Source organism: Panthera leo, chromosome B2 (genome assembly GCF_018350215.1).
Source record: "Panthera leo isolate Ple1 chromosome B2, P.leo_Ple1_pat1.1, whole genome shotgun sequence".
NCBI lineage: Eukaryota > Metazoa > Chordata > Mammalia > Carnivora > Felidae > Panthera > Panthera leo.
Window position 1 is genome coordinate 106,588,997 of NC_056683.1, and position 8,484 is coordinate 106,597,480.

Consider the following 8,484-nt stretch of genomic DNA (forward strand, 5'->3'; position numbering starts at 1 on the left):
ATAGCCCATCCCACCTGCTCTGGGGCACTCGTCACTATCCTCAGTGAGGTTTCAGGCAGCTCACCTGTGAATAATGAAAAGTTCTGTGGTCAACAGGAGTCCTAATAATAGCCTCATTCCAGTAAACTGTTGAGTCACACATAGAACTCCAAATCTCACTCAAAGCCTCTCTTCCCCAATTAAGGCTGCTCCAAACTGATGCTATGGGAAAAGAGAGCATGATGGCTTCTTTTTTTTACTGTATCTGAGCTTCTGACCATGCCTCTCTGTCCTCTGTTCATGGGGCTAATCCTGGATCCTCACAGAAGGGGACCCAGGGAGAGACAAGGGTAGGAGCAGGACAGTTACTGCCTTCACTGGTGGCAAGGAACCTGGCACTGGTTTCCTCCAGCTGGAAGAGGTTTAAAGCTGGTATTTCTCTTGGTGTGTGTTTATGGATCTATGGAGGCTCCACCTGGAATATATCCCTCCATTACTCCTGAGACAGGGATGATTTTTTTCTCCATCCAATGTCTTCCCTCAACCCCTGGGACTTGGGAATCCACTCCTTCTGTTAAGGTCACAGCCTGCTTTAAGAAGACTATTGGGCAGACTAACTCTCTCTCCATTGTGGCCACTTCTAACCCAGGGAATAATCACTCAAGTACCCTTTGTCCCAACAACTTCCATTCCCTACACAATTTTCCAGTCATAGACTTTGACTTTAGGATTTTCCAGTCACGGGTCCAGTAGCAGCCTCTCATCCTTACAGAATCCAGTGGGCACATCTCTGAGTAGTGTCCTTAAAGTTCCCTTTTAATTGGCTCAAGAGGAAAGGAAATACTTCCAGAGGGGAGAAGGGCTGCCATAGTACTCCCACAACTTTCTCCAAAGAAATTAACCGTCAGATTTCTAATCTCTTGCCAACAATAATCTCTTGTATGTAAATTCTAATCTTTTGTACATCCTCCAATTGTGTAAGGTGCCAAGAGATGCAGAACTGGTTTTTTGCCAACCTCCTCTGAAAGTCCTATGAAGGTGGTCTGGAAACTTAACTTTGAACAAACAGGTATGTGTCATCAATTCCTTTGATTCTAACTTTTGGGAGCTGCAACTAAACTGAGACAGAACTTGTTACAGGATACTATTTTCTTCTAAAAGACTCTGGGCTTTTCTCTGGGCTCCCTCATGTCGTTTCCTCCATCTGGAATGTCCATCTTTCCCGTGTCATCTATAAGGCTCAGCTCAAAGACCACTGCCTGCAGAGAACTGTCCCAGATTCCCACAGCTACAAGTGACCTCTCCTTCCTTGCACCATTTTTATCCTTCTGAAACAGTGGTTACTCATACTCTGCCTTTGCGTTGAAATTATTCCTGAGCATGCATTTTCCCTTACTGAATATAAAAGCCTTCGCCGCACAGAATCTGCCTGTATGAGTTTGTCAGGGTTGCTGTGACAAGTACCACAGACTGAGAAACGTAAATAACAAGAATTTGTTTCCTCACAGCTCTGGAAGCTTGAAGTCTAAGATTAAGGTGTCAGAAGGGTTGGTTTCTTCTGAGGGACTCTATCCTTGTCTTGTAGATAGCCATCTTCTCTCTGTGCCTTTACATGGTCTTTCCCCTGTGTTGTCTGTGTCCTAATCCACTCTTCTTATAAGGACATCAGTCAGATTGGCTTAGGGCCCTCCTCAGTGATCTCATTTAACTGCAGTCACCTCTTTAAAGATCCTGTCTCCAAATCCAGACACTGACTGATGTACTGGGGGTTAGAACTTCAACATATAAGTATTGAGGGGACATAATTCAGCACTTATCAACACTTTATTATCTTTATACCCCAACCTGTTGTCCACCTGGTGCTTATTTAACATGTGCGTGTTGTCTTGTACTGAAGAACTCCTTGAAGCCAAAACCCCCAAGAAGACAGCATGAATTATAGTGCTTGTGATAAGAGAGTCACAGAAGGTTCTGACTCCCCTCAGAGTTGGAGTGCATTGGGGATAATTCATTCCTTTTTAATAACTGAGGCTTGGAGTGTAAAGGAACTAGTAACTGAAAGAAAAGAGGAGGAAATGGTGCTGATGGATTACACCAACGAAAGAGATACATGAAGTATCCCTGGCATGTAAAAACTAACACACCCTGGCCAGATACCTTTTTCCCTTCGATGTGGCATATTGCCTGGTAGGGACACCAAGGGACACACAGGAGAGCCTGACTGCTCCTAACATCAGTGACCTGAAAGCAAATACTGCCTCCGAGCAATGCCACTGCCTCACTTGGGATCTGTTACCTATTAATTTATTTTGTTCCCGAACATATAGGGCTTATTGTTTCCATGATAGGAAAAATAACACATACACAGAGTAAGAAAATACATCTGTAAAAAAAATAATTACACACGCTAGGAAACGAAAGTCTTTTCTTCAGGAAATCGATAGCCCATATTAGAAGAAAACACAGAAAATTGAAGTGTGAAACTTCCAGGTAGAGAAGTTTGGGGAAGGGCAACAAAATACACACTAAGAAAACAGGAGGAAAGAGCTAACAAAGATACAAGAAGAAACTAACAAAAAGAAAACAAAGATATGACAAAAATAGTCGATAAAACTAAAGCTGTTTCTTTGGAAAGACCAATAATATAAACAAATCTATGGCAATGTTGCTCAAGTAGAAAGAAAAAATATATGAAGAGTGTTTATAATGAAGAAGGGGCATAGGCACGAAGGCAGCAGATGAAAAAATTGAAAATGTGATGAAAAACGTCATGCTAAGTTTTCAAGATTAGAAGGAACGTACGAATTCTTAGAAAAATATAACAACAAATTATACAGACTCCATGTGTATCATCTATATACAGATCATATAATGTACAGAAATATCTGATATCTACATACATATGAGTAGGAGTTTGTGTGGGTTATAACATGTATCTCAAAAAGAAACACCAGGCCCAAATACTTTCGGAGATAAATTCTAGCCAGATATTCACGGAGATAATCCCAATATTAAAAAACAAATTACCCTACAGGAGGAGGACAGATAAAATGAATCCTGACCACATGCCACAGATAAATTCCAAGTGGACTAAAAACTCAGTATGACAAAATGCTCAAAATCCCAAGTTTAAAAAAAATTGTCATTTCATACCCATCATTTTGAAAAAAAAAAACAATAAAAGGCTGAGAATATCAAGTGTTGACTGATAAGGGGTTAATATCCAAAATATATAAAGAAATCACACAACTTAATAGCAAAAACACAATCTGGTGAAAATAATGGGCTGAGGACCTGAACGATAATTTTTTAAAAGAAGGCATACAAATGGCCAACAGGTACACGAAAAGGTGCTCAACATCAAGAATCATCAGGGAAATGCAAATCAAAACCACAATAAGATATCACCTCACACTGGTTAAATGGTTATTATAATAAAAGACAAGCAATAACAAGTGATGATGAGGATGTGGTAAAAACAGAACCGTGTGCACTGCTGGCGGAAATGTAAAGTGGTGCAGCCACTATGGAAAACAGTATGAAGTTTCCTCAAAAAATCACAACTAGAAACACCACATGGTCCGGTAATCCCTCTTCTGGAAAGGAAATGAAAACAAAATCTTGAAGAGATCATCTCTGCTCCTATGTTCACTGCAGCATTATATATAATAGCTAAGAGGTAGAAAACAACCTAAGTGCTCATCAAGGGATGTATGGATATAGACATATATATACATACACACAATGGAATATTATTTATCCATAAGAAAGAAGGAAATCTCGCCATTCGTGACAACATGAATGAAGCTGGAGGGCATTATGCTAAGTGAAATGAGCCAGACAGAGTAAGACAGATACTACATGGTATCACTTATTTGTAGGAATTTTTTTTTTTTTTAAGTCAAAACTCATAGAAACAGAGTGTAGAAAGCAGTTGCCAGGACTGGGAGGTGAAAGAAACAGGGAGAGATTAAAAGGTACAGACTTTCAGCTATAAGATGAATAGGTCTGAGGATGTAATGTAAATGTAATGTAAAACATCTGAATGGGCACCTGGGTGGCTAGGTCAGTTGAGCGTCCAACTCTTGATTTCGGCTCAGGTCATGATCTCATGGTCACGGCATCGAATCCCACGTAGGACTCAGCACTGACAGCTTGGAGCCTACCTGGGACTCTCTCTCCCTCCCTCTCTTTCTGACCCTCCCCTGCTCATGCTCTCTCTCTAAAAATACATAAACATTAAAGAAAAAAACTTCAAAAACCCATGCTGAATATAGTTGATAACACTGTATTATGTAATTGAAGTTTGCTAAGAGAGTAGAACTTAAATCTCATCAATCAATCAATAATAAATGTGTGAAGTAATGGATGTGTTAATTTAACCAGATGAGGGCAAGTTATCTTACAATCTTATTGGTCAATTATACCTCAAAAAAGCTGAAATAAAAGAAACTACCAAGTGTTGCCAAGGATATGGCCCAACAAAAATGCTCAGATACTGTTCTTGGGAATGTCAACCGGAACAATCCCTTCAGAGTTTGGAAGTGGATGGATGTTAATTGCCTAAACATTAGACATTTCACTCTTCTTCCTTGTCTACCAAACCCTAAAAAATTTAGGGCAGTAACATCCTGAGGCTCAGCCTATAAATAGTGTATGGTTTAAGCCGATCATAACCAACCCATATTCTTTTGCCAGACACTTGCTTTGCCATTTCCTTAACACCAAGGGGTTGCAAACCCATTCTAGCCAATGGAATGTAAAGGGAGATCTGATGAGGAACTCCTGGTTCCCAGGACATGAGAGTATCCAAGGGTGGGGCGGGGGTAGAGGTGTCACTGTCCTCCTCACCCATGTCCTCCTCCTAAGTCAAAAGCAGCCTAACCCTAAAACTTAAGAAGGTTTTTTCCTCTTTGGGAAACAAAAGCAAAAAAAAGCAAACAAACACATTTTCCACATACTCTATTCTCTTTTTTGGAACACTGAAATGAGGCTGTGATGACTAGAGTTCTAGAAGCCATTCTGTGATCATGAGGTGACAAGCAAGAGGAATAAAGCCATCACACTAAGGTAGCAAGAGTGAGAGCATTAAAAGTGGCTGGGTCTTTTGCTGACAAAATAGGGCAATTAAATCTTTTTCCTTAAACAACTGTTAGCGAGCTTTCTTATAACCTGTAATCAAAAGTTTTCCTGGGGCACTTGGGTGGCTCAGTTGGTTAAGCATCCAACTCTTATTTCAAGCATCTCTTTTATTTCTGAGCATCACCTGATTTCAGCTAAGGTCATGATCTCATGGTCCATGAGTTCAAGCCCACATCAGGCTCTGCCCTAACAGAGAGCCTGCTTCGGATTCTCTCTTCCTCTCTCTCTCTGCCCCTCCCCCACGTGTGCTCACTCTCTCTCTCTCTCTCAAAATAAATAAATAAACATTTTTAAAAAGTTTTCCTGATAAAACAGTTGTCTAATAAAGTGAAAGAAAAGCTAAAAATCCAGAAATTCTTCTCCCAAGTGTACATCCTAAATAATCCTCTCAAATATGCCCAAGAAAACATGTCCAGAAATGTTCATTGCAACACTGTTTGTAATGGTGAGAAACATCAAAATGACCTAAATATTCACCAACAGGAAATATGGATAAATAACTTGAGGTCTAGTCATACAAAAGAATACTCTAGAGAAATTTAAATAAATAAACTGGAATTACGTGAATCAATAGACTAAATCTTAACAGAACACGGAGTAAAAAGAATACAAGTTGCAAGAGGATTTATACAGTATGTTACATTTAGATAAAATGTCAAAACCTGGGACACAATAGTATATATTGTTTAAAGATGAATTAACTTATAATACACATGTAAACCATGCATGAGAATGTTAGATATCAAATTCATTATACCATTTATTTTTGTGGAGGAAGGTAAGGAAGTGGTATAGAGGACTAAATTCCACCTGCAATATAACATCTAAAGCACTCCATGAATACTAATTACTGTAAATAATAACCAGAATATTCTAAAACTTCTCTAAAGGCACAAATGCTATAGCATTTCATTACTTTATAAGATGCATCAAGTCCTCCTTGCCTTACCCTGGTCATGACACATCAAAGCTTACAGCATTTGAATTGCAAAATTTGAGGCCTATAATTAGTGAGAAATAACACACAGAATAATCTTAACGTGTCAGAGACTCCCAAGGTAATTTCTGTTGCTATCAAAATAATTCAGTGAGTCATAAGTTTCTTTGCAATGTTGGTCACAATCGTTTGCGAAGTGCAATTCATGCAACCTGGATTCAATGTTCATATAAGTATCATTCCTGCAATTACTTATTCTTGTAATCCTCTATTTTTCTAGGACAAGTTGCAAAATTGTAACAATTTCATCCTTGTCTCAGAAAGACCCTGCATTTCAAAATCACAAACATTTCCAGTGTTCTGACCTTAAGACAAATAAGAAGCTACGAGGGAATTCAAGTTTATTGGGAAAAAAAGGAGATGAGAGAAAGCGCTGTTTGTCCCAGGCAAACAAGACAGTCTTCGTTCTACATCAAAGGCCAGAAAAATATCAGATATAATTAATATTTCACTCTGGAAGATTTTTTCCAGTGTCCTTAAAAGTAATATTTCCTGCATAGACTTCAAAGTAAAATTCTGCAAAATCCTTTTAGACCTCTGTGCTAAAAGAATTACGTAGAAAAGAGTTGATGCCATAAAGGGACAAAGAAATTCCAAAGTCCTGTGTTAAGCAAACAAGAAGGGGCCAGGGCATTTTGGATAAATGAGACCAAGCTGTGAATGCCTCAACTGTAAGTTCAAGAAGTAGATGATGATTGAAGAAATAAGGTAAGTGCTCACAACAACACAGTGGGTAGGGATTGCTGGGTAAGTGACCTTGACTAGCCACAGAGGTCCCTGAACTGAGTGGCTCTGCTCTGCCTCATCAGGGTAAGTGATACAAGCATCCAGCAATTCCCTAGCCATTATCCCTTAAGAGAGGGGCACCTGGGTGGCTCCATCAGTTGAGCATCCGGCTTTGGCTCAAATCATGATCTCATCATTCAGGGTTCAAGCCCCGCATCAGGCTCTGTGCTGACGACAGCTCATAACCTGGAGCCTCTTTCAGATTCTGTGTCTCCCTCTCTCTCTCTCCCCCTCCCCTGCTCATACTCTGTCTCTGTCTCTGTCTCTGTCTCTCTCTCTCTCTCTCAATCTCTCTCTCTCAAAAATAAACTTTAAAAAAAATTAAAAAAAAAAAGAATCCCTTACGATAAATGCTGATTCTAATACAGTGATTTGCGGTCTGAGTTAAAAGGACCATAAGCCTCCAGAACATGAGCCGAAAACAAACCCATCCATCCCTTGAATCAAGAGGTTGGAAAAAAGAGTGGTACCGTATTTCAGTCCAACTGTAGTGCCCCTGTTGTAAGTTTCTGCTGGGAGAGCTGACCTGAGAGGATGGTCTGGGAGGTGGCTCAAGTCAGAGAATCAGAATGTAGGCACAAAACAGGGCTGGAGAGAAGGTGTGCAGAGGCACCAGAACATAGCGAATAAGGAGGGCAAGGATTCTGTAGGGAGAGAGGATCTATAGAGAAAAGCAGAAGGTGAGGTTAGGATAAAGAGATAAACGAAGAAGGCCAAAGATCAGAGGAGTAGGATGAGGCAGTAGTGAATATAATGTACAGACACTAAAGAAAAAGGCAAGTTCTGGTGGGCGGGATGAGGCATGCCAACTGCTCCTTCGTGTCTTGCTCAGCAGGGCTTCCATCACCCTAAGGCCCCTGGTGGTGACTCAGAGACTCAGCCTCCAGCTGCAAAGCCCCTCCAGGCCTCTGGGCTGCGGTCTCTATAACTCCACTGGGGCCCCATCCCCGCCCCCGCTGTGCTTAACTGCCAGCACAGGCACAAAGCTCCCTCTCATTTCCAGTTACTTCGCTTGGGGCACTGCCTCCTCCCGGGGCAAGTGTGGTCTCCAGTGAGTCCGAGAAACGAGAAACGTGTTATTCCCAACTTTCCACTCCTCATTCCCACTTTCTCTGCTCCCGCAATCTGACTTCCCCACCCTGAATCTGACCACTGACCTTAGGCATTCTCTCCAAAGGCCAACCTTTGGAACCTCTTCCCGTTTGGGAAAGAGCTTGCTGGCAGGTGCTCTGCGGTTCCACCTGCGCTGTCCAATAGAACAGTAGCAGCACAGATAGAGCAGAAATATGTCAGAGGGAAAGACTGAGAAGGAGGCAACATCATGGCCAACGTCTGAGTGAGCAGTTTCAGGAACACAAACTCCAGGAAACGAAGAAGGTGAACCGGAAACAAAAGCATCTCTACATGGAGCAAGGAGGCTGAGGCAGTCTTCTGACCTACTTCTGGTCTTCATTTCCCTCTTAGCCCAGGGGACTTGCTCTCTGAATAGACCAGGGAGGAAGCAATTGAAAACGGCTGGCTTAGGTGAATGTGTGAGGAAAAGAGAGCTTTTCCTTACAGCAGTTTCTGATAAGGACATA

General features: G+C 41.1%; 1 long non-coding RNA gene across 1 annotated transcript; it reads left to right on the forward strand.

Moving 5' to 3' along the window:
• Positions 1 to 337: 337 nt before the first annotated feature.
• On the forward strand, positions 338 to 6,686 carry LOC122220334. The gene is made up of 3 exons (XR_006202803.1): positions 338 to 423; positions 962 to 1,048; positions 6,339 to 6,686. It is a non-coding gene; the product is annotated as an uncharacterized LOC122220334 (long non-coding RNA).
• Positions 6,687 to 8,484: the final 1,798 nt, after the last annotated feature.